This window comes from Choloepus didactylus, chromosome 2, assembly GCF_015220235.1.
Source record: "Choloepus didactylus isolate mChoDid1 chromosome 2, mChoDid1.pri, whole genome shotgun sequence".
NCBI classification, from domain to species: domain Eukaryota; kingdom Metazoa; phylum Chordata; class Mammalia; order Pilosa; family Megalonychidae; genus Choloepus; species Choloepus didactylus.
Window position 1 is genome coordinate 75,886,615 of NC_051308.1, and position 27,457 is coordinate 75,914,071.

Here is a 27,457-nt window from a genome sequence, read left to right on the forward strand (position 1 = left end):
AGCTGCCCAGGGAACATGAAGAAATGCTGGGCAGAACTGGAGGCCCCTTTTGAAGGTAGATATAATAAACTCACTTTAGCAACAGCTGGGAAGGTCATGACATTTTCTCCAAAGGCACTTTTCAACACAGTTGTAGCGCTAGCAAAAAAGCAGTCATCTAAATTTGGTATTTTACAAGGTAGTTGTAGATTGAAATCTAGATTATTGGTGAAAGGAGTAATCAAAATGGGGACCATGGAATCATAGCTGGAGGGGAAGACTGAATTACTGAGAAACTGACAGGTAAAGATAAAGTACAATGGTTCTGGAATTACAAGTTCTCGTGAAGTCATAGAGCAGGTGGTGAGGGTGTTACTAGAGCAGGTGGTGAGGGTGTTACTAAGAAGTAGGAGGCAGAGGGTGGAATGCTGAGTTTAGAATTTCAAGTAGAGCAGTTCTGAATGGTGACAAGGTCCAGAATGTGGTCACTGGAGATGGAAATGAGAAGTTTCACAAAAGAAATAAGGAAGTGAGAAACTTTATGAGTACATAAAGCTCTTTTAAGCAAATAGTTAAAACGTAATCTGAAGTTCTCACATCAACCTCATCCTGCTCCAACTCAAGCATGCATAATACAGAGAGAAATAAATCATTGTCTTCTAACACAATGGGAGGTAGCCACAAAGAAAATTTCAAAATCGAGACACCTGGACACACGCCCTTGAAAAACCTCTAGTGGTATAGTTTCCAGTTCCCTAGCGCTGTGAACTCCTGCCAAACACAGCATTCCCTTAACAGTGAGATGACTTTGCACCTGCAGTAAAGGAGTGCTATGGAGGAGATGAAAAATCAGTGAAATTTCTGCAGTTTTTTTTCCTCCACATCAACGAAGAGCCCAAGCAGTTGACACTTTCCTTAATAATATCCCAATCTATGAGAGCAACAATGTTCCTTGAACTTTTTCCTATTATTAAAGTCACTTTATCTCCTGATAATGTAGTTACAAGGTATCATTAAAACTAATGGAATGATGCCAAACCAAAGAGAAACAATAGCATCAAAGTTAGGAAAATATATAGAGGGGAAACTGACTTTATTAAATCAGAATTGTGAATACAGCCTGATGAACAACTCTGCCACTTGTTTCCAGAGATGGAAAAGATAACCTTACTGATTTTTTCCATTTCTAAAAACTCCACACTACACTCACTTTTCCCTAGGCTCCTTCCAATATAGTTATCATTTGTCTTCGGACTGTAAATACTCCTGTCAGAGTTGGAGGATTTCATCTTTAGAACTGCTACAAGGATCATCACTCTTCCCAATACTTGAAGTTTAGGTATGGGCTGCTCATCATTAACAAGTCTCCTAAATATCATTCTATTTTCTATCCTTATGTGGTCACCATCTTTTCTAAACATTATTCAAGGTCCAACTTAAACACTACCTTCTTCATAGTCTTCTCTGGTCATCCCAAACCACAGAAAATTTTCCTCCCATTATATGAAAGATATTAATTCAGTAAATATTTACTGAGTATCTAGTAAGATGCAGACACTATACGAAGTGTTGGTAATGCATTGTTGAATAAAATGAGTAATATAAACAAGTGGCAAAGTGCATAGTATAAAAATAAGTACTTAAGAAACTGTTTTTTTGTAGAAGAATCATGGTGAAAAAAACAAAATTTAACATTTATTGACCACCTTCCCTTCTCTATATATATCAGGGCATTGATTTCCATATGAATTCTCTAGGCATGTCCTCCCATCCCTGGTTTTACAGATGATGAAACTGTGGCCTGAAGAAGTTTTAAATAACTCATGCATGGAGCATGTGGGAAAGCAAAATCCAGAAACAACCTGTCTGATTTCAGAGTCAAGTTTTTGCCACTTTACTGAGACGACCTGAAGGGACTGAAAGGACAAGGCTGATTGCAATAGCTAATATTCATTGAGTGCTTATTATAAGCCAGGCCCTATATTAAGCTCGTATGCATATTACTTTAATTCTTAAAACCATACTATGAGGTAGACACCATCATTATCCCTTCTTTAAAGATAAAGAAACTGCATGACCAAAGGGTTAAATAGTTTGCCCAATGCCCTCCAGCAACTAATTGGCAGAGTCAGAATTTGAAAACATTATTTTTTTCTGACTGCAGAACTCAAGATCTTAACTGTTTTGCTTTATTACCACCTAATGGTTAGATGGCTAGATCATAGTCTATAGTCATGGCTCCATGAGTTGTTTTACCCTGAAAAACTTCATGAGCATCACTTTAATGGTTTTTTTTTTTTTTTTTTTTTTTTCCAAATGAGAAAATTGACTTCCATCCTGCCTTTTTTATAGGCTAAAATGAGAATTTTTTAATAAAATGCTTTATTAATAGTACATACAAAGACAATGTTAAATTTAAGGACCTGGCTAGGACCTTCTGAAATGTGGTCTATTACCAAAGCTATTACTCAGCGAGTCACATTACCTATAAGTTTAGAGAGAATGATTTATTTGTAATGAATGGCATCAGACAAATTGAATAAAAGATTTTTTTTTTAATTTATTTTTAATGAGCAATTTTTGGAAAATTCAGTTGTACGTAATATGGAAAATTGTCTAACTGGAGATGTTAATTTCTGATGCCATGATCCTGAGAATTATCATTGTATATGGTGTCTATTGATTTTAAGAGAGAGTCAGAAAATGTAGAATAGCAATGCACTCTGTGCTCTGATGTTTCAGAATATAGTGAGGGTCTCAGATTAATTAAAAGTAATATATTGAAAACTCATATCTTGTTAAATGTGGCTTTTTAGAATCTCAAAACTAGAAAAAGACAAAATTCAAAATCACAACAGTGTTGTCTTACAAGTTTGGTTTGTAAACTGAGGCATGAAGAAGCCAAGTGAGTCACTACAGCCATAAAATGAATCAATCACGTTAAGGAAGGAAAAATAGGGAACATGAGATTGAGACTTCTAACTCCCATTCTACATTGCTTCTCACTGTATAAACTTTTCAGTTTAAAGCTCTCTCCAATGAAAACAGCCTTAGGTAGGAAATCCCAATGTTTGTAGACTCACTTGGAAAAGAATGCTTTGTATGTTTGTATTTGATAACATTGTTTTAGTTACCAACCAAATACCAGCTCATGTTTCTGGAACTTCATAGGATTCCCCAATGCAGAGGCCAGGTTATTTGTGTGCATAAGCTTCTCAGTTCAATATTTTCTTTAATGACGGGTTGCTATGGAATAATACAAATCACAGGATTTCCTTAATATCTAAACTTGTTTAAATAGTTTTAAAATATGATTAAATGTGAATGAATAACATTGTTCAGCAATTTTTCTACCTGTAAGCTGTTTTATAAAAGAAGCATATACAGATATCACTGCTAAGCACCCATCAGACAGAGGATCAGAATAAAAGACAGTAGAGGATTAAAAGTGGTCACCATTGAAATTTGTTGTATAGCTACTCATTAAATTGTACTCTGAAAGTTATCACCATTCTGTGTAAATCTTATATTTCACCATAAGGAAAGAACTAAAACTGTGGAACTGTAATCCATAACACTCTTTGAAATTACCTATATAACTGCTTGTCAAATTGTACTTTGAAAGTTACCACCTTTTTCTATATATATTTCACAATAAGGAAATAACTGAAATTGTGGAACTGTAACCCGTAACATTCTTTGAAATTTGCTAACTACTTGTTAAATCGTACTTTGAAAGTTATCACTGTTATGGGTATTTGTTAAATTTCACAATTAAAAATGTATTATAAATGAGCACAAAGTTAAGTTTAAAATAAAGCAGGACAAGCAATAGTAATATGAGTACAACCCCATGTATATGGTAATATTAAAAAGTAACTATTATACTAAGGATGAGATTGATGTAGATTTCCTGATATTTCTGCAATGTATTCAAATGTTAAAATAATTACACAAGAACTACATGAATTGGAGTGATTAAGCAACTCAGGTGTATCTATATTTTCTGAGTTCACATCCTATTTGAAATATTAGTTTTTTAAATAACACAAGAATTACTCAACCTCTCTGTTTCCTTGTGCATAAAATGGAGGTACTAGAACGTCTCATAGAGAACTTATGAGAATTAAATGGATTAATTAAATCATTTTGAAAAGCTACTATTGAGTAAGCTGTCAATGAATGCTAGCTATTATTATTACTATTGATGCTGTTATAATACCTGAAAATTTAGAGTGAACCCAAAGTTCACCCTTCACCCTTTTCCAGTCACCTCATTCCCATCTCTAGCGTGAAGTGAGAGTGTTTTATTCTTTTTCTTTTACTATGAATCCTAAAACTCATGTGTTTATGCATGTGTGTATGGGTAGTTTTTTAATGTGATGACTATCATATAGTACGTGTGATACTGCCTTCTTTGCTGTGTACCTGTACATTCCATTCAGGCAATAAAGCTTAAAATAGCTTGAAGAAAAAAAAAAAAAAGTGGTCACCTTAGCAAAACTATCTGATTCAAAGTTATCAGTTTGTACTCTGTTTTCTTTGTAAACATTGCTTCCCCTGCTAATCTGTGAGCCTCAGGGCAGTAGGAAATTCAGTGACTACTGATAGGTGACTTGTTGGATGAATGGGCCTTGTTTCCAGATATAACTATAGAAATTCTAAATTTGAGTCAATAACAGGAAAGAAAGAAATAATGCAGGTTTTAGTCATTTAATTAACTGATTTCTTGACCTTTATCCTTCCAATTATATATTTTTTTATATCATGGAATTTTACAAGGCAGTAAGTACAAGGCAAGCTTTTCCTAGTGTATACCTGTAATTCTCAAGTAATTCATAGTAAGGTCAAACATATTAATCTTACAGCCAGAGGGAGAAAACATACAGATTAAATTGTCAAGTCAAAATACATAAGGATCCCATAGTAATTAATATGAGTTATATTTAAGGAAAACATTAATGGTCTATATTATCCATTAAATCTCAGAATATTGGAGTTATGAAAACTGTTTATGCAGAACTACCCACTGCCAATTTTGGTAAACCAAAGTTAACCTGGTCCAGCAGTAGCAACCCCAAGAGAGCATCCCAATAGAAGGCAGAGTTTGTTATTAGGGTTATAAGAATTTTATATTTGAGTAAAATGAGATGATCCAGACCAAAGCAAGAACAGACTTACATAAATGTTGCATGTTTCATTAAAATTGGTCCCACTGTTTTGTGGTTCTAAAAGAATTAATCATTTTACCTCAAAATACTGAAGACAAGATCAGTGATTCATTACCATTTGAGAAAGGATCGTGTGGTGCACTTGAACCAGATGATTTTGGATGTAATGCCAGATCTAGGAAGCATATAAAATAAAATCAAGACCAAATGTGAAATGTTTCTTAAGCAAAAATGAGGAGTAATGCTTAAAATTTAGTGGGCAGAAGTTCTAGTATCCTGTTAATAATGATACAAATCGTTCTAACAATGGATGCTTAACCGAGTTTTTATTTTTGTTTTCTTTTTTTCCACCGGAAAAGATACACTACCAACACCATCAAAACTCAGAGTAGATGTACAAGCCAGAGGTAAATCTATCTGTTCACATTGAAGATGTAACTTTCACTATCCCAGAGCTCCCCCTTTTCAATACCAATATATCTATTTCCCATGAGAGACACCATAGTATATCAGCTGAGATCAAGGGGTTTGGCATCAGAAAAATCTACAGTCAAAAACAACTCTGCCACTTGCTGGCTGAATATCCAGTAGTCCAGTGTACAAGTCATTTAGCTAGCACAATTCTGTTTCCTCAACGATTAAATGGAAAACTGAGAGTTTTGGGAATGATAAATTAACCTCTTTGAAGGCATAGAAAAATGACTGGTTTATGGCAAATACTCAATAAATTTCCTTTCTAATGCCTATTAAAATTATTCATCAAAATTCTCATGAGAATAACGTTACAGAAAAATGAATCTGAAGAAAATTGTCCCTGGGTTTTGGTAAAGCGTGGAGATTCATCACTTTTCAACTATAGAGAACATGTTCTTCTCAATGATTGGAATATTTATATCCATCAAATATAACTGGTCTCAGTGCCTTTTTCTTAGTACTAGATAAACATAGACACAGTTTCACCTTTTAACCACCCTTTTAAAGCAATCATCAAACTATAATACAATTAAGATGTGCTACAATACAATTAAGATTACATTTTCTTTTGCATAATCTATATTACAGTCATACCCTCCTGATGACACACTATTTTGTCTTAACTGAATTTGGAAAACCATGCCCTATTCATTTGCAAACTATCCCTGTAGGAGACCAAGCTCTTCCATTTTTATTTTCATTCTTAGTGACTTTAACATCAGAAGGTGACATTTCTCTGACTTCATTTTAGCTCCTGCATGATCCAACACAGACAGAGATACTGTAGTTAAATCTGGAGACAGTGTCTACATGGTATGCTTTTTTACTTTTTGGAACAAATTTATGAAGGTGCAATTTTATGTACAATAAAATGCATCAATTTAAAGTATAAATCCAAAGAATTTGACACATGTATGCATCTGTGAGACCACTGCCATAATTAAGATATAGAGCACTTCCATCACTTCAGAAATTTTCTTACGCCTCTTTGAAGTCTATACCTCTCTCTATCCCCAACCTCCAGGCAATCACTGATTTACTTTCCATCATTATAAATGATTTTGCCTTTTCTAGAATTTTATACAAATTGAATCAGATAGTATGCACTCTTTCGGCCTAGATCCTTTCACTCAGCATGATTATTTTGAGGTTCCTCCATGTTGTTGAATGCATCATTACATTAGTACATTGTTTTATATTGCTGAATTGCATTCCATTGTATAGATATCTCACATTTTGCTTATCCATTCTTCTGTTGATGGATATCTGGGTCATTTCAAATTCTGGATACTATGAGTAATGCTGCTATGACCGTACCTATATAAATCATTGTGTGGACATATATTATCCTTTCTCTTGAGTAAATATAGTAAGAGGTTAAACATTGTAAGAAACTGTAAGATAGTTTTCCAAAGTGGGTGCACTATTTTGCATTCCCTTTAAGCAGCATATGAGACAGTTGCAGTTGATTCACATTCTTGTCAACATTTGGTTTTGTCAGTCTTTTTAATTTTAGTTCTTATAATGTGTGTTTGATAGAATCTCATTGTGGTTTTCATTCAAAATTCCCTTATGATTAATGATATTGAGAATCTTTTCATGGGCTTATTAACTATTCACATATCTTCTTTTGTGAGGTGTCTCTAGTTGTTTCCTGTTATTTAATTAGGATGTTTGTTTTATTCTTGAGTTTCAAATATTTTTCATATATTTGGCATAAATGTTTTTTGTCAGATATATGCATATGTACACTATGTTTTATTTTCCTTCTATACTGTGACTTTTTTCTTTTTAATTATGTCTTTTGAAGAGAAAATATTTTTAATCATGATACAATTCAATTTATCTATTTTTTTCTTTTATGGTTTTTGCTCCTTCTGCTTTTCAAATACATATTAGCCTGCTATTAGGATCAGATTCTCTATCTTTTTTGAAGTTTCATAGTTATAGCTTTTATATTTAGATATATAATCTACTTTGACTTAATTTTTGTGTAAGGGGCAAGATAAGGGTCAATAATCAGTTTTTTGATGCTGGTATCCATTTATTCCAGCACCATTTATTTAAAATATTTTCCTTTCTCACTGAATATTTGCTGCATTTTGCTGAAAGAGAAATTCTGGAATCTATTTTGTTCCATTGATAGACTGTATAGCTATCCTGTCACCCATACCACACTGTCTTCAAATTATTGTAGCTTTATGGAAGCCTTGATACCAAGTACTGTAATTCCTCAAACTTCATTCTTTTTTTAAAATTGCTTTGACATACCATACTGCTTGAATTTCCATATTAATTTCAGAATGAACTTGTCAATTTCTATATTAAAATTCTGCGGAAATTTTACTGGAATTGTATTAAATCTATAGCTCATTTTGTGTAGAATTGACATCTTTACAATATTGAAACTTCTGGTCCATAAACATGGACCATTTATTAAGGTAGATCTCCTTTAATTTCATTTTTCAAGGATTTGTAGTTTTCAGTTTACAGGTCTAGCATGTGTTTTGTTAAATATATACCTAAATAGTTCATGTCTTCTCATGTTATTGTAAACAAAAATTTTTGTTACTGGTAAATAGAAATGTTATTGTTTTTGTGTATTATGCATCCTTGAATCTTGTGTCCATGTTAAATTTACTTAATTTGTTTTAATCAGGGTTTTTTTCCTATTACAGTGTTTTTATTTCTAGCATTTCTTTTTTATTTTAGTATTCTTATTCCTAGATACTTTAGCACTCCTATTAATAATTATGGAGTTCAATTTATGGGGTTCAATGTTTGTTTAGATTTTTTTTCCCCTTTTTTACAATTTTTTTAAATTGGAAAAGTTGCAGGCTTTACAGGAAAATCCAGTGTTCCCATATGAACTTCCCCCATTATTAACTCTTTGCATTAGTGTGGTACTTTTGTTACAATTGATGGAAGAAGATTATAATTGTACAATAAACAATAGCCCATAGTTTACATTAGGGTATATATTTTTAACATATGCCACCCTATTATTACCACCTTGTATTGGTGTGGTACATTTATTATAACTCATGAAATAACATTTCTATAATTTTACTATTAACTATAGCCCTTCATTTACAATAGGGTTCATTATTGTACAGTCCTATATTTTATCTTTTAATTTTTATTCTAGAAATATATATACAACCTAAAATTTCCCCCTCTTAACCACATTCATATATATATATATATATATATATATATATATATATATATATATATATATAATTCAGTGCTGTTAAACTCACAATGTTGTGCTGCCATCACCACCATTCATTTCTAAAACTTTACAATCAACCCAAATAGAAATTCTGTACAGTATAAGCATTAATTCCCCATTCCTATCCCCAAGCCAGCCCCTGCTAACCTATATTCTAGAGTCAAACTCTATGAGTTTGCTTATTTTAATTATTTCATATCAGTGAGATCATACAATATTCATCCTTTTGTGTCTGGCTTATTTCACTCAAGAAAATGTCTCCAAGCATCATCCATTTGTGTTGTAGGAATCAACTTCATACCTTTTTAATGCTAAATAATATCCCATTTTATGTGTATACCACATTTTGTTTATCTGTTTATTGGTTAATGGATACTTGGGTTGCTTCCATATTTTGGCAATGGTGAATAATGCTGTTATGAACATTGGTGCACAAATATCTGTTTGAGTCCTTGCTTTCCCTTGTAAAGGGATTGTCAGGTCATACTGTAATTCCATACCTAGCTTTCTGAAGAACTGCCAAACTGTCTTCCATAGTGGCTGCACCATTTTACATTCCCGCCAGCAATGAATGTGTGTTCTTATATTTCTCCATATCCTCTCCAACACTTGTAATATATTTTTTAATAATATCAATTCTAGTTGGTGTGAAATGATATCTCATTGTAGTTTTGATTTGCATTTCCCTAATATTTAATGATGTTGAGCATATTTTCATGTGCTTTTTGGCCATTTGTATATCCTCTTTAGAGAAATGTCTATACAAGTCTTTCGCCCATTTTTTAATTGGGTTGTTGGTCTTTTCATTGTTGAACTGTAGAATTTCTTTATATATTCTGGATACTAAACCCTTTTCCAATATGTGGTTTCCAAATATTGTTTCCCATTGAGTAGGTTATCTTTTCACTTTCATGATAAAGTCCTTTGATATGCAAAAGTTTTTAATTCTGATGAGGTCCCATTTATCTATTATTTCTTTTGTTGCTTAAGTTTTGGATGTAAAGTCTAAGAAACCATGACCTAACACAAGATCCTGAAGATGCTTCTCTACATTTTCTTCTAAGACTTTTATAGTCCTAGTTCTTATATTTAGGTCTTTGATCCATTTTGAGATAATTTTTGTATAAGGTTTGAGATAGGGGGTCCTCCTTCATTCTTTGCATATGAATATCCAGGTTTCCCAGCATCATTTGTTGAAGACACTATTCTTTCCCAATTGAGTGGTGGTAACCTTGTCAAAACTCAACTGGCCATAGAGCTCTTGATCTGGGGGCATTCCCTTGTGAGGCTAATTGCTGCAAGGGAGAGACTAAGCCCACTTATAATTGTGCCTAGGAGTCCTTCCCACCCCCCACAAGAGCCTCTTTGTTGCTCAGATGTGGTCCCCTCTCTCTTCCAAGCTCACTTGGCAGATGAACTCACTACCCCGCCCCCCACGTGGGACATGACACCTAGGGATGTAAATCCCCCTGGCAACATGGTAAATGACCCCTGGAGATGAGCCTGGACCCAGCACTGCGGGATTGAGAGGATCTTCTTGACCAAAAGGGGGAAGAGAGATGAAAGAAAATAAGGTTCCAGTGGCTGAGAGATTTCAAATGGAGTCAAGAGGTCACTTGGGAGGGTATTCTTATGTGGTATGTAGACACCACTTTTTAGTTTTTGGTGTGTTAGAATGGCTAGAGAGAAATACCTGAAGTCATTGAACTGCAACCCAGAGACTTTGATTCTTGAAGGTGATAATATAATTATGTAGCTTGCATAGTGTGACTGTGTGAATGTGAAAACCTTGTGGTTCACACTCCCTGTGTCCAGTGTATGCATAGTTGAGTGGAACAATGGAGACAAAAATTGGATGAACAATAGGGTGGGATGGAGGGAATGGAAAGATTTAGGTGTTCTTTTTTACTTTTATTTTTATTTTGGAGTAAGGAAAAGGTTCAAAAATTGATTCTGGTGATAAACGCACAAATGTAAGATGGTGCTGTGAATAACTGATTGTACACTGTGGATGACTGTAGGGTGTGTGGATATATCTCAAACTGTATTTTAAAAAAGCAAATGAACAATAAGGGAGAGGAGGGGCATGGGATGTTTTGGATGATCTTTTTTATTTTAATCATTATTTTATTTTTGGGAGTAATGAAAATGTTCAAAGATTGATTGTGGTGATGAATGCACAACTGTATGACAATACCATGAACAACTGATTGTATATTTTGAACGACTGTATGTTATGTGATTATATCTCAATAAAATTGCATTAAAAAATCAACTGGCCATAGATGTGAGGATTTATTTCTGAGCTCTCAATTCAAATCCATTGGCCTATATATCTATCCTTGTGCCAGTACCATGCTGTTGTGACTGCTATAGCTTTGTAATAAGCTTTAAAGTCAAGAAGAGTGAGTCTTTCCAATTTGTCCTTCTTTTTCAAGATGGTCATGGGTATTTAGGGCCCCTTACCCTTCCAAATAAATTTGACAACTTGCCTTTCCATATCTGAAAAGATGGCTGTTGGAATTTTTATTGGGATTGGATTTATACTCATATAAATCATTTTGGTTAGAATTGGTAGAATTGACATCTTAACAATATTTAGTCTTTCAAACAATAAGTCCTTCCATTTATTTAGGTCTTCTTTGATTTCTTTTAGGAAAGTTTTATAGTTTTCTGTGTATAAGTCCTTTACATCCTTGGTTAAATTTATTCTGAGTTATTTGATTCTTGTAGTTTCTATTGTAAATAGAATTTTTCCTTGATTTCCTCCTCAGATTGCTCATTACTAGTGTATAGAAACACTACTGATTTTTGTGTGCTGATCTTGTACACCACCATGTTGCTGAATTCATTTATTAGCACTATTAACTTTGCTGTAAATTTTGGGGACTTTCTATATATAAGATCATATCATCTACAAATAGTGAAAGTTTTACTTCTTCCTTTCCAATTTGGACACCTTTTATTTCTTTTTCTTGCCTAACTGCTCTGGCTAGAACTTCAAGTATAATGTTGAATAATAGTGGTGAAAGTGGGCATCCTTGTCTTATTCCTAATCTTGGAATACTTTAGTGTCTTTCACTATAGAGTACAATGTTAGCAGTAGTTTACACACACACACACACACATATGATCTTTATTGAGGAAGTTTCCTTGCATTCTTATTTTTCTGAGTGTTTTTATCAAGAAAGGATGCTGGATTTTGTCAAATGCCTTTTCTACATCAATTGAGATGATCACATGGGTTTTTTTCCCCCCTCTTTGTTTTGTTAATGTGCTCTATCACATTAATTGACTTTCTTATATTGAAGCATCCTTGCATACTGGGATAAAACCCACTTGATAATGGTGTATAATTCTTTTAATGTGCTGTTGGATTCAATTTGCCCATATTTTGTTGAGGATTTTTGAATCTATATTCAGAAGAGAAATTGGTGTGTAGTTTTCTTTTGTAGTATCTTTTATCTGGCTTTGGTATTAGGCTGATATTGGCCTCACAGAATAAGCTAGGTAATGTTCCCTCCTTTTCAAATTTTTGGAAGAGTTTGAGCAGGACTAGTGTTAATTCTTCTCAGAATATTTGGTAGATTTCACCTGTGAAGCTGTAAGATCCTGGGCTTTTCTTTTTTTGGGAGGTTTAATGACTGATTTAATTTCTTTACTTGTAACTGGTCTGTTGAGCTCTTCTATTTCTTCTAGAGTCAGAGTAGGTTGTTCTTGTGTTTCTAGGAATTTGTCTATTTCATCTAGGTTGTTTAAATTGCTGGCATACAGTTCATGGTGTCCTTTTATGATCCTTTTTTATTCCTGTGATGTCAGTCGTAATGTCTACCCTCTCATTTCTGATTTTTCTCTGTCTTCTTTCTGTTTTCTCTGTCTGTCTAGCTAAGGGTTTGTCAATTGTATTGATCTTCTCATAGAAATGATTTTTAGTTTTGTCAATGCTCTCTATAGTTTTTGTATTCTCTATTTCATTTATTTCTGCCCTAATCTTTATCATTTCTTTCCTTCTGCTTACTTTGCATTTAGTTTGCTGTTCTTTTACTAGTTCCTCCAGGTATCCAGGTATGCAGTTAGGTCATTGATTTTAGTTCTTTCTTTCTTTTTTTTCTTTTCTTTTTGAATTTAAGCATTCAGGGCTATAACTTTCCCTCTCAGCACTGCCTTCACTGCATCCCATAAGTTTATATATGCTGTGTTCTCATGTTCATTCATCTCAAGATATTTACCGATTTCCCTTGTGATTTCTTCTTTGACCCATTGGTTGTTTAAAAGTGTGTTAACCTCCATGTATTTGTGGATTTTCCAATTTTCTGCCTTTTATTGATTTCCAGCTTCATTTAATTATGGTCAGAGAAAATGCTTTGTTTAATTTCAATCTTTTAAAATTTATCAAGACTTCTTTTGTGACCCAACATGAGGTCTATCCTGAGGAATGCTCCATGTGCACTTGGGAAGAATGGCCATCCTGCTGTTTGGGAATGCATTGTTTTGTATATATCTATTAGATCTAGTTCCTTTACCCTATTATTCAAGTTCTCTGTTTCCTTATTGATCTTCTGTCTAGGTGTTCTATCTATTGATGAGAGTGTTGTATTGAAATCTCCAACTATTATTGTAGTAGTGTATATCTCTCCCTTTTTTGCCAGTGTTTGCCTTATGTGTTTTGGGGCACCATGATTAGGTGAATAAATATTTAATTGTTATTTCTTCTTGGTGTGTTGCTCCTTTTATTAATATATTATGTCCTTCTTTGTCTCTTCTAACAGCTCTTGACTTAAAGTTTTTTGTGTGCAATATTAGTATAGTTACCCCAACTCTTTTTTGGTTAAAATGTGCATGAAAAGTCTTTTTCCATCCTTTCACTTTTAACCTATTTGTGTCTTTGGGTTGAAGGTGAGTCTCTTGTAGACAGAATATAGCTGGATTACATGTTTTAATCCATTCTGCCAACCTGTGTTTTTTAATTGGGGAGTTTAACCCATTAACATTCAGTGTTATTACTGTAAAGGCAATATTTACTTCAGCCATTTTGCCATTTGGTTTTGATATGCCATATTTTTTTTGTCTCTCTTTTTTTTTATTGCAACCCCTTTTCTGCGTAGTTTATCTTTTGTGATGTTTCTGACTGATCCCTTTCTCATTTATGTTTCTGTATATTTTTAAAATACTTTCTTTGTGGTTGCCTTGGGGATTTATTACACAAGTTACTTCTATAACTTATATTTGGAAAGATACCAACTTAGCTTCAATAGCATCCATGTTCTTTGCTCCCATATCCCTCTGTTTTCCCTCTTTATGTTGTTTTTGTCCCACATTGCCTCTTTATATTCTGTGTGCCCATTATCAGAAAATATGACTTTTTCTTGTTCAATTGTATTCTGACTCATATAGGAATTAAAGAGTAGAGTTGTATATTAAGGATACAGTACTACTGGGTTTTATATTTACCCTTTTAATTATCTTTACTGAAGAGCTGCATTTTCTCACACTATCCACTTTTTTAACTATTAAACACATACTTCTATTAACAGAAATTGATTCACACTCTACATATAAAACCTTTTTTCATGTAATATGTGAATACCTTTTTAGGTCAAAAATTATTCATTCCATATTCCATTGTATGACTATACCTTAAATTATACACCCCATCCCCTCCCTAGTATTGCTCATTTAGGCTGTTTGCAAAACTGTGATGAAATAGCCTTACACTATACATTCTTGCACATCCTTAAGAATTTCCTTTAGATAAATTCCCAGACACTGATTGTACATATTGCTAAGGCCTACAGTGTGTCTAGTTAATTTACTGAGCACAATATAAGAATTAAATACCAGAGTTACTCTGCTGAATAACTTGATAATCCCTTATAAAGATTAAGTATTACCTTTCTGGTTACAGTTGTTAATTCAATCTGTAGAACTCCCTTTAGTAATTCTGATAGGGCAGGTCCTTTGTTGAAGACCTCTCTCAGTTTCTGTTTATCTGTGACTATTTTAAACTCTCCCTCATTTTTGAAAGATGATTTTGCTGAATAGAGAATTTTTGGCTGGCAGTTTTTCTCTTTCAGTACCTTAAATATATCATAACACTTCCTTCTTGCCTTCATGGTTTCTCATGAGAAATCAGAATTTAGTCTTATTGAGGATCAGTTTTATGTGATGAACTGCTTTCTTCTTTCTGCTTTCAGAATTCTCTCTTTATCTTTGGCATTTGACATTCTGATTATTATGTGTCTCAGAGTATTTATATTAGGTTTTATTCTGTTTGGAGTATGTGGTGTTTCTTGAACAGGTGTATTTATGTCTTTCATAAGAGTTGGGAAATTTTGGGCTCTCATTTCCTCAAATTTCCTTTCTGTCCCTTTTCCCTTCTCTTCTCCTTCTGGGTCACCCATGATGTTCATGTTGGTATACTTCATACTGTCACTCAAGTCCCATAGTCACTACTCAATTTGTTCTATCCTTTTTTCTAGCTGCTCTTCTGACTTTATGATTTCAGTTGCCTATCTTCTAGTTCACTGATTCTTTCTTCTGCCTTTACAAATCTATTGCATTACTCTATTTTTAATTTCCATTATTGTGCCTTCATCCCCATAATTTGTTATGTTCCTTTTTAATCTTTCAAATTCTTCTTTATGCTCAAACATTGTCTTCTTAATATCCTTTAGCTCTATATTCATATTTTCCTCATTTCCTTGAATTGATTTAGGAGATTTGTTTTAACTTCTTTGATTAGTTGTTCAAATTCTGTGTCTCCTCTGAAATTTTAATTTGTGCCTTTGGCTGAGTCATATCTTTCTGTTTCTTAATATAGCTTGTAATTATTTTCTGATATCTGGGCATCTGATTATTTTGATGTTTTGACTCTGAAGATCAGTTTCTCCCTCTTGCCTAGGGTTTTATTGTTGATTGGCTTTGTGTTAAGGCTCTTCCTTGACACTTAGTCCAACTTATACTGGACGTTTATAGAAGCACCTTTTTACTGTTCCAATTTTCTCAGCTTTTCTTCACCCGGTTCTTGCCCTGGATATGCAGTATAATTTTTAAGACTGCATTTTTTGTGCAATGTTTCACCTTCAGGAGAAAGCTTCCTTTATTCTGTTCCTTCTCTGAGAATATTGGTCTGTTCTGTTTATTTTAGTGCAGAATTTTCTCCTCAGTTCCTACGATTTGTTTAAATTCTCTCCCTCACTCAGTGTCCCCTTTTTCCACCGCTTTTCAGTTATGGAAACTGTCCTGTCTTACAGTAGATCAGTTTTTCTCTTTTCTTTTCCCTGGGGCTTTTCTGCTTCCAATTTCTTCCCCATTAAGTTATCCCACCTTAGGGAGCTAGATGGGGTTAATCCAGACAGGTCCATTTTAGGTGGTCCAGCAAACAGAGTCTGGATTGAATGTGCTCACCTCTTGCCAACTGTTCTACTAAGATCTGTCTTTATTTTTTCCCTGGGGGTACTTTTGTATGTGGTACTCCTCCACCACTTGTGTTCTGCTGTGAATTTCTGAAGACTTGGGTCTCTGTGCCTGTATATGCATGGGGTTCTATCTTGCTTCTGTAATTGGCTCTATGGTTTGCATCTGCAACAGGAAGGAAATGGGCTGTGCTCCCTCTGTGCATCTCCTAAGCTACATGAGAGAAAATGAGGGGAGATGTCCAGAATGGCAGGTCCAGACTGAAAATCTCCTCTCTGATTTTGGAGATCATTTTTTTTTCTATTTGACTCAGCATTTGTGGAGTCCTTTTCAAATCTCTTTCATCCTTCAGCATTCTAAGCAAGTGGGATTTGTCCTTTTATTGGTTGATTGTGAGGGGAGAACTTTCCAGGGGATGTCTTATGCTGCCTTTGTCCACAACAATGCCATCTGCAAACAAAGGCAATTTTACTTCCTAATTTGCAATTTGCATGCCTTTTATTTATCCTTCTTATATTACTGCAATACTTGGGACCTCCAATATAATGGGAATAGAAATGGTAACAGTGGTCATCCTTGGCTTGTTAGTGATCTTACAGGAAAAACTTTCAGTCTTTCATCATTAAGTATGTTAGTTGTAGGTTTTTTGCTAGGTTCCATTTATCAAGGTTAGAACCTTTCTTTCTAGTTTGCTGAAAATTTTTCATCATTAATGGGTGTTGAATTTTAATAGATGCTTTTTCTACCTCTATTGAGATGAACACACAAATGTAAAAACTGTTAATTTAGGAAATAATTTTAATTGACTTGCAAATATTTAAATGATCTCACATACACTGATCATGATAAAATATTAATTCCATATATTGTTAGATTTGACTTGCTTATATATTGTTAAGGCCATTTGCAAATCAGATCATGAGATTTATTGGTCTATAATTTTCTTTCACAATAACTTTGTCTGATTTTGGCATCAGAGCCATACTACTCTCATTAAATAAGTTGGGAAGTATTCCCTTCTCTTCCAATTTCTAAAACACAAAATGTTTACAGTTGGCACTATTTCTTCCTAAAATGTTTAGTAACATTAACCAATGAAGCCATTTGGGCCTGGAATTTCCTTTGTGGGAGGGTTTTTGATAAGAAAATCAATTTCTTTAAATAGATAAAGAGTTGTACATATATTCTATTTATTTTTGTATTACTTGTAGAAATCTGTGTCTTTCAAGGAATTTGTCCATTTCATCCATGTTATCAAATATATTGGAATAAAGTTGTCTATGATAGTCCATCATTGTCTTTTAATGTTTGTAGATCTGTAGTGATATTCCTTCTTTCATTACTGATTTTGTTATTTTGTACCCTCTTTATTTTCTTCCTCATAAGACTAGCTAAAGTTTTACCAATTATTGATTTGTTAAGAGAAAAAGATTTCAGTTTTACTTGTCTACAGTTCATCTGTTTTCTATGGTATTTAATTTACCTCTTAACTTTATTGTTTCTTTTTTCTACTTACTTGGGTTTCATTTCCACTTATTTTCTAGTTTTCTAAAATGAGTGCTTAGGTCATTTATTTTATACTTCTTTTCTTTTCCAATATAAAAAATCCAAAGACATACATTTCCTTCCAAGCACTGCTTTAGCTGCATCCCACAAATTTTATGTTGTGTTTTTGTTATTCAATTTAAAATATTTTCTAATTGTCTTTGTGATATCTTCTTTAACCCATGCAGGAGTTTATGGGTAAGATGGTTAATTTCTAGATATTTGGGGATTTTCTGTATGATTTTTGTTGTTGACTTCTAAAATAATTCCATTTGGTAGAAAATATACTCTGTAAGATTTCAGTCTTTCAAAATCTACTGATATTTGTCTTATGGCCCATAATATGGTCTATCTTGATGAACATTTCATATGCTCTTGAAATGAATGTTCATTCTGTAGTTATTGTTTGAAATATTTCTATTCTTCCTTTCCTGTCTTCTTTTTGTTTATTAATCAAATAATTTTTGTATTCCCTTTTAATCTCCATATCCACTTTCTAGCCATAATTTTTTGCATTATCTGACTATTGAAGTATTTATCTTTAAATTATTCCAATTTACTTAATGCTGAATTACTTCAATTAAAATATAGGAAAATTGCAAAAAGTATATTTTCATTACCATCTCCCATCCTTGGTAATATTGTTGTCATGCATAATGCTTATATTGGATAGAAACATATTCCAAGTGTAGATTGCTTTCCCTTCCTTCACCATTGCTGCTTGTATCACCATTTGTGGAATTATAGAGTACCTTGTTCATAAACTTATCCATTGTCATGGGGGACATTTCCACCAGGTAAGAAACACATTTAATGTCAAAGAAAGTACACACTGAGTTTATGCTAGAATATACTAGCACTTACTCAGAAAACAGCTCAGTAGGTTTGGAGGTCCTAATACATAAGGAAGTACAGCTCCTACCAGAAACACAGTGGAAAACTATGGCACCCCAGTAAAAACAGGACCACCAAGAACTCAGGTTCTACTAGAATGAAGGCTTGGATACTTAACAAGTTAAGTACCCTGACCAGCTGAGGTGCTGACAGCAGGAATAATTGGTGAAAGAAAAAAGCAAAAGTAATCAATTTAGGACTTGTGGCCAGCTACAGAAGCAGGGTTGGCAGCTATGTTTTCTTATTATTTCTTCACACCCTCTTTTTTTTTTTCCATTTTTTTTTATCTATGTTATTTTATCTCAATAGCATAGGTTGTAGCTAATATTTTAGGTTTTAGGTGAGAATGTTAGAAAATTGACATCATTCCACAAAGATGCATGAGTAAATAGGATTTTCTATATGTGATGAGGGGCAAAATTGGTTGGAATGTGCCCCTACAGGTACAATCTCTACCTAGTTCTCCATCTTATTCTTTGCCCAAGGAAGCTGACCTATAAGGACTGGTTGAGTTCAGCCCATGGAAAACACTGGAAGGGGCAGGAGAAAAGTGAGCTTAGAGTATTTTTTTCCTCTGGTTTCAACCCTGCCAAGATGCCCCAAAGTGCCAAAATTACTGCATTCCTTTAACAAAGGCCACTGCTCCTCTTGAGTGGCCCACTTTACATCTCTCTCTGTCTCTCTTCCTCTATGTCTGATAATTTCTCCCAACCTTCAGGCCTAATGGTAAGGTTTCCCAGCATACTGAACCAACCTTTGTTGCTTTCCTGAAATAGTCTCTTTATTAAACTCTTCTTAAAATATTCAATTTGACTGTGAAACCTGTTTTCTTCTAGGATCCCTACTAATATGCACATTATAAACTATGCATCCTTAAAGACCATTGCTACATGCAATTCAGCTCAGAGGTGTCACAGTGTGCATAAATGTGTGTCTGGTACTGCATGTGTGTTATGTGTTTGTGTGTACTCACTTGCAAGCAAGAGGTGGGGTGGGGAAGCCCTTCTTTCTTCTCCCATATAGCCCTGGATATGGAGCCAATATTTGGGTGCTTGAGTTCCTAAAAGGGGAGGAAATTCTTAGCCCAAGAAGAAGTAGTAGGTAAGTCAGCAGCCAGACTCTACCTCTTTTAGAGGGGTTTTTTGAGCCTAGATTGCCTTTTCAGGAAGGCCCACTGCTGCCAGCTACCAGGAGATTCCAAATGCTTCGTTATTAAGGTCTGCTGAACAATCCATAAATTTTAGTATAATGGTTCCTTCACTTGTTTTTGCCACTGATAAAAATGTAATAGTTTCTATAATCTTAAGACAAAGCTAACTTTTTAACAAAAATTAGATAATTTTAGTAAATTAATAAAAATGTAATAGTTTCTATAATCTTAAGACAAAGCTAACTTTTTAACAAAAATTAGATAATTTTAATAAATTGGTTGCTAATAAAGTTACAAAACTAACTAGTACCAAAAGCAAGAAAACAAAGAAAAAACAAAAAGCAAAACCGTAACTAAGATTGAAGATGTAAGTCAGAATGGGAAAGCACTGGCAATATGGACATATGGCAGTTTATGACTATCAATGTCTATCCAAGCTTCTGCAACTGCAAATAATCACAGCTTGCATTTACTGAGCAGCTATTGCATTTCAGCCACTGTTGTAAGAATTTTAGATGTGTTAACCCTTAACAAGAAGGTAGGCACTATACATTATGCCTTGCTGTACTTTTGAGGGAACTGGGATGCAGAAGAATTAAATAACTTAATAAGGGGAGAAATCAAATTTGAACACATGTAGTCTGATCAGAACCTATGTTCTTTTTTTTTTTTTTTCTTGAGAGGCCCTTAAGGAATTTGATGGGGTTTTCTAATATTTTCACAAAAATTTTAAAAGACCCCCTTTATGATCATGTTGCAACACAAACATAATAAATGTGGAACATCATATCTCATCTTGGGGGCGCAAGGGAGAATTTATACACACATACATGCACATACACACATATACACACTGCTAAATACCCATACACACTTTTGATTCTTCAAGAATTTAAAATATAATCTAAAACTTGTTTTTCTGTTTTTTTCCTCAAGGTAAAATCCCAATAAGATATTTCTGCTCCACACAGCAAAGCTTGCTGTGGACCACTGCAGTTTCCACACAGTCCCTTCCCTGTTTGCTGTGCTTACATCCCTTTCACTTCCACCAAAGAAGCATTTTAGAATTTATGGGTGGGAAGGACATTACTGAATAGTGCTAGTTTATATTCAAGATAATCAACCTAAAACCTTAAAACTTTTAACTACTACTCATATTTGGTCTTTACAATATGCTTTATAACAGCAGTTGTTTTTTTTAATAACAATAGTTTGAGAGTGGAGTAGTCACTGGGATTGCAGAGAACGTATAATTTGTCTTATATTTGTACCTGTTTTTCTAACATCTACTTTTTTTCCTAATATACATATGAACATAAGAGTACATACATATGATTTATACATCTCCATATTGGGACTATGTACATGATTTTTTTTAATCAGTGGGATACAAAATCAAATATTTTGAAGGCCAGTGGTTGGAGAGGGTGAACTGGGGCTAGATCTCAACCTTAGCAAACTGGTGAGTGAATCTTTTCTCATTCTTTTCGTTCTACTGAAGACTCATGATGTATGAAAGCCAGTCTGCTGGATGGCTGTTTACCTCAGGTGAAATCAAGTACCGGCACTTACTTCTTGCTCCATTTCATACCTACACATTAGGCCCTTATCGGGCTGGCTTCCAAGCATCTTGCTAACCAACAAAGACAATATAAAGGTGACTATTATACTTGGTCTAACATTATATCCTTTAGTAAATTGAAGTTATTCAACCAGTGAAAACTGATTAAAGTATTCTCTCTGAGCCCCAGAAAGCAATTATACACCAACTAAACATAGCTTAGAAGTTTGGAAAGAGTTTTAACAGATAAGTGAAATCAGTAATTAAGATTTTTATAAGGTTTAGAATTCAAAAACTCCAACAACAATTACAAAAATTGTGTTTGTTTAAAGTAATACATTTGTAGCCCAAATAGTTCTTAAATTGTACATTTTAGGTTTTGCCAACTTTTATAAAAATACTTGGAGGACAGCTGCATCCACATTTCAATTATATGATTATTTCTTTACCCATTCTTCTCTCTCTTTTCTTTCCTGAATAGATTCTTTCAGATATGGTTCAAGATAGAATTTATCCCCCTCATAATTTGTCTACTGCTCTTTATGCAAGATCTGCAATCTCATGCTCAGGTCCGGTGCTCTCTTAATGCGAAATACCCTGTCATTATAAAGGTTCTCAGGAAGCTGCCTTATGGCTTCTTTTACATCTTCATTCTCAGCTACTGTGTCATCTCTCTTTAACCCCAGTTTATTGTACCCGGCAGCACTGTAATACTGTTTTCAAATACCATCCAGTCATGGGCCTGATGTGCAACAGCAGGGCAGATTGCCATTTTGACCCCCTGCCTACATTCTTAACCACTGCACCACACATTCTCTTTCATGAAATGAACAGTAAGAGTATTGCTATAATGATCTCCAAGGTCCCTTTTAGCTCTGAATCTGTGCCTCTGCCCTCTGTATGTGTTTTATTCCTTACACCATTGTTTAATTATTTCCCCATAACACCAAAGCTGATTTCATTTCTCATATCATTGATATGCATTTCTGTACCAATGAGTCCACTGGGTCCCCTACTTTTCCACTGCATCTGCTGCATGGTAATTTTCACTTACTTGCCATTTCTTCTATTAGACTGGGAAACACTTGATGTCTTGAACTAATTTTGTTTTCCCTGGAACTCAGTTCGGATAATGCCCTTGGGATCTCTACTCCAACTGTGCCTATAAACCTGGCCATTTGGAGAGCTAGATCTGTTGAAAAACCAAATGTGCACTGGAGCCTAGAGGACAGATAATTCCATGATGGTACACATGTTTGTCATACTTGGTCATTGCCTCAATTCCTTTTTATTATCCAAATATCTCTGATTTTCTCCAATTCATTTTCTTATGTTGCCCTCCCACCTGATCCATTCTTCTATTATTTCCCTCTTCCAAAACTTTTGAAAGCAACCCATTTAGCTCTCAACCCTGGTGAACTAATTTTCTTGCTTCTTAATCTCAATTTAGTAATTACTTTTTTGAGGAGATCATCTTTGACTCAAAGCCCTACATAAACAGTAAAAGGTAATAACATGGCTGCGAGAGGAGGTGGGGCAAGATGGCGGAGTGGTGAGGTGTATATTTTAGTTACTCCTCCAAGGAAGTAGGTAGAAAGCCAGGAACTGCGTGGACTGGACACCGCAGAGCAATTTGACTTTGGGCATGCTTCATACACTACTCATGAACACACCAGAACTGCTGAGATCAGCAAAATCTGTAAGTTTTTGTGGCCAGGGGACCCGTGCCCCTCCCTGCCAGTCTCAGTCCCATGGGAGGAGGGGCCGTCAGCACTGGGAAGGAGAAGGGAGAACTGCAGTGGCAGCTCTTATTGGAAACTCATTCTACTGATCCAAACTCCAACCATAGATAGACTGAGACCAGACAATAGAGAATCTGAGAGCAGCCAGCCCAGCAGAGAAGAGATAGGGATAGCAAAAACAGCAAGAAAAACCCAAAAATAAAAGCAGAGGCTTTTTGGAGTTCTGGTGAACATAGAAAGGGGAAGGGCAGAGCTCAGGCCCTGAGACTCATATGCAAATCCCGAAGAAAAACCTATCTCTCTGCCCCCTGGACCTTTCCTTAATGGCCCTAATTGCTTTGTCTCTTAGCATTTCAATAACCCATTAGACCTGCAAGGAGGGCCCTCTTTTTTTTTAATCTTTTTTTCTTTTTCTAAAACAATTACTCTAAGAAGCCCAATAGAGAAAGCCTCAAAGACTTGCAATTTGGGAAGGTCAAGACAAGAGCAGAACTAAGAGAGCTCTGAGATAAAAGGCAATAATCCAGTGGCTGAGAAAATTCACTAAACACCACAACTTCCCAAGAAAAGGCAGGTGTCCTCTCACAGCCATCATCCTGGTGGACAGGGAACACTCCTGCCCGTCACCAGCCCCATAACCCAGAGCTGCCCCAAACAACCCAGTGTGACGTAAGTGCTTCCAATAACACGCACACACCACAAAATCAGGTGTGGACACTAGCTTTCCCTGCACCCTCAGCTGGTTGTCCCAGAGTTGGGAAAGCGGAGCAGTGTGAATTAACACACCCCATTCAGTCATCATTTCAGCAGACTGGGAGCCTCCTTACACAGTTCTGCAGCCCAGAACCGCCCTGGGGGGATGGCACTCACCTGTGACATAACACAGTCATCCCTCAACAGAGGATCTGGGGGTGCACAGCCTGGAAGAGGGACCCACTCGCAAGTCTCAGGGCCCATACGCCAATACCAAGGACTTGTGGGTCAGCGGCAGAGACAAACTGTGGCAGGACTGAACTGAAGGATTAGACTATTGCAGCAGCTTTAAAACTCCAGGAACACCAGGGAGATTTGATTGTTAGAACCGCCCCGCCCCCGACCTCCCAGACACACGCCCCATATACAGGGCGGGCAACACCAACTACACAAGCAAGATTGGTACACCAATTGGACCCCACAAGACTCACTCTCCCACTCAACCACAAAGACAAAGTGGGGGAGAACTGGCTTGAGGGGAACAGGTGGCTCATGGACACCACCTGCTGGTTAGTTAGAGAAAGTGTACTCCATGAAGCTGTAGATCCAACAAATTAGAGATAAGGACTTCAATTGGTCTGCAAATCCTAAAAGAACCCTATCAAGTTAAGCAAAAGCCAAGAAGCCAAAAACAACAGAAAATTTTAAAGCATATGAAGAAACCAGATGATATGGATAACCCAAGCCCAAGCACCCAAATCAAAAGATCAGAGGAGGCACAGTACCTGGAGCAATTAATCAAAGAACTAAAGATGAACAATGAGACCATGGCATGGGATATAAAGGACATGAAGAAGAGCATGGCACAGGATATAAAGGACATCAAGAGGACCCTAGAAGAGCATAAAGAAGACATTGCAAGACTAAATAAAAAAATAGATGATCTTAAGGAAATTAATGAAACTGTTGACCAAATTAAAAAGATTCTGGATACTCATAGTACAAGACTAGAGGAAGTTGAACAACAAATCAGTGACCTGGAAGATGACAGAATGGAAAATGAAAGCACAAAAGAAAGAATGGGGAAAAAAATCGAAAACATCAAAATAGATCTCAGGGATATGATAGATAAAATAAAATGTCCAAATATAAGATCATTGGTGTCCCAGAAGGGGAAGAGATGGGTAAAGGCCTAGAAAGAGTATTCAAAGAAATTGTTGCAGAAAACTTCCCAAACCTTCTACACAATATAAAAACACAAAGCATAAATGCCCAGAATAAATCCAAATAAACCCACTCTGAGACATATTCTGATTACACTGTCAAATATGGAAGAGAAGGAGCAAGTTCTGAAAGCAGCAAGAGAAAAGCAATTCAACATATACAAAGGAAACAGCATAAGACTAAGTAGTGACTACTCAGCAGCCACCATGGAGGCGAGAAGGCAGTTACGTGACATATTTAAAATTCTTAGTGACAAAAATTTACAACCAAGAATACTTTATCCAGCAAAGCTCTCCTTCAAATTTGAGGGAGAGCTTAAATTTTTCACAGACAAACAAATGCTGAGAGAGTTTGTTAACAAGAGACCTGCCCTACTGGAAATACTAAAGGGAGCCCTACAGACAGGGAAAAAAAGAAAGGACAGAGAGACTTGGAGAAAGGTTCAGTACTAAAGAGATTCAGTATGGGTACATTAAAGGATATTAAGAGAGAGAGGGAAAAAATATATATGACAAACATAAACCAAAGGAGAAGATGGCTAATTCAAGAAAAGCCTTCATGGTTACAATGTTGAATGTAAATAGATTAAACTCCCCGATTAAAAGATATAGATTGGAAGAATGGATCAAAAAAACTGAACCATCAATATGTTGCATACAAAAGACTCATCGTAGACACAGGGACACAAAGAAATTGAAAGTGGAAAGATGGAAAAAATGTTTCATGCCAGCTACAACCAAAAGAAAGCAGGTATAACAATATTAATCTCAGATAAAATAGACTTTAAATGCAGGGATGTTTTGAGAGACAAAGAAGGCCACTACATACTAATAAAAGGGGCAATTCAACAAGAAGAAATAACAATCATAAATGTTTATGCACCCAATCAAGGTGCCACAAAATACATGAGAGAAACACTGGCAAAACTAAAGGAAGCAATTGATGTTTCCACAATAATTGTGGGAGACTTCAACACATCACTCTCTCCTATAGATAGATCAACCAGACAGAAGACCAATAAGGAAACTGAAAACCTAAACAATCTGATAAATGAATTGGATTTAACAGACATATGTGGAACATTACATCCCAAATCACCAGGATACACATTCTTTTCTAGTGCTCACAGAACTTTCTCCAAAATAGATCATATGCTGGGACATAAAACAAGGCTCAATAAATTTAAAAACGTTGAAATTATTCAAATCACATTCTCTGACCACAATGGAATATAATTAGAAGTCAATAACCATCAGAGACTTAGAAAATTCACAAATACCTGGAGGTTAAACAACACACTCCTAAACAATCAGTGGGTTAAAGAAGAAATAGCAAGAGAAATTTCTAAATTTATAGAGACGAATGCAAATGAGGACGCAACATACCAAAACCTATGGGATGCAGCAAAAGCAGTACTGAGGGGGAAACTTATAGCACTAAATGGATATATTAAAAAGGAAGAAAGAGCCAAAATCAAAGAACTAAGGATCAACTGAAGAAGATAGAAAATGAAGAGCAAACCAATCCTAAACTAAGTAGAAGAAAAGAAATAACAAGGATTAAAGCAGAAATAAATGACATAGAGAACAAAAAAACAATAGAGAGTGTTCTAGTTTGCTAATGCTGCAGAATGCAAAACACCAGAGATGGATAGGCTTTCATAAAACGAGGGTTTATTTCACTACAGAGTTACAGTCTTAAGGCCACAAAGCATCCAAGGTAACACCTCAGCAATCGGGTACTTTCACCGGAGGATGGCCAATGGCGTCCGGAAAACCTCTGCTAGCTAGGAAGGCAGCTGGCATCTGCTCCAAAGCTCCGGCCTCAAAACGGCTTTCTCCCAGGACATTCCTTTCTAGCAAGCTTGCTTCTCTTCAAAACATCACTCCCAGCTGCATTCTCTTTCCTCCCCCCAAGTCAGCTCATTTATATAGCTCCACTGATAAAAGCCCACCCTAAATGGGTGGGGCCACGCCTCCATGGGAACATCTCATCAGAATCATTGCCCACAGCTGGGTGGGGCACATTCCAAGCAAATCCAACCATCACCAAAACGCCTGCCCCACACAAGACCACAAAGATAATGGCATTTGGGGGACACAATACACTCAAACCAGCACAGAGAGGGTAAATAACACCAAAAGTTTGTTCTTTGAGAAGATCAACAAGATTGACAAGCCCTCAGCTAGACTGACAAACTCAAAAAGAGAGAAGACCCATATAAACAAAATAATGAATGAGAAAGGTGACATTACTGCAGATTCTGAAATTAAAAAAATTGTAAGAGGATACTATGAACAACTGTATGGCAACAAACTGGATAATGTAGAGGAAATGGACAATTTCCTGGAAACACATGAACAACCTAGACTG

The 27,457-nt window shown here is 35.4% G+C and overlaps 1 pseudogene; it reads right to left on the reverse strand.

Annotated features, from left to right (window-relative positions):
• Positions 1 to 21,862: 21,862 nt before the first annotated feature.
• On the reverse strand, positions 21,863 to 22,159 carry LOC119511998 (annotated as a pseudogene).
• Between the last annotated feature and the right edge of the window lie 5,298 nt (positions 22,160 to 27,457).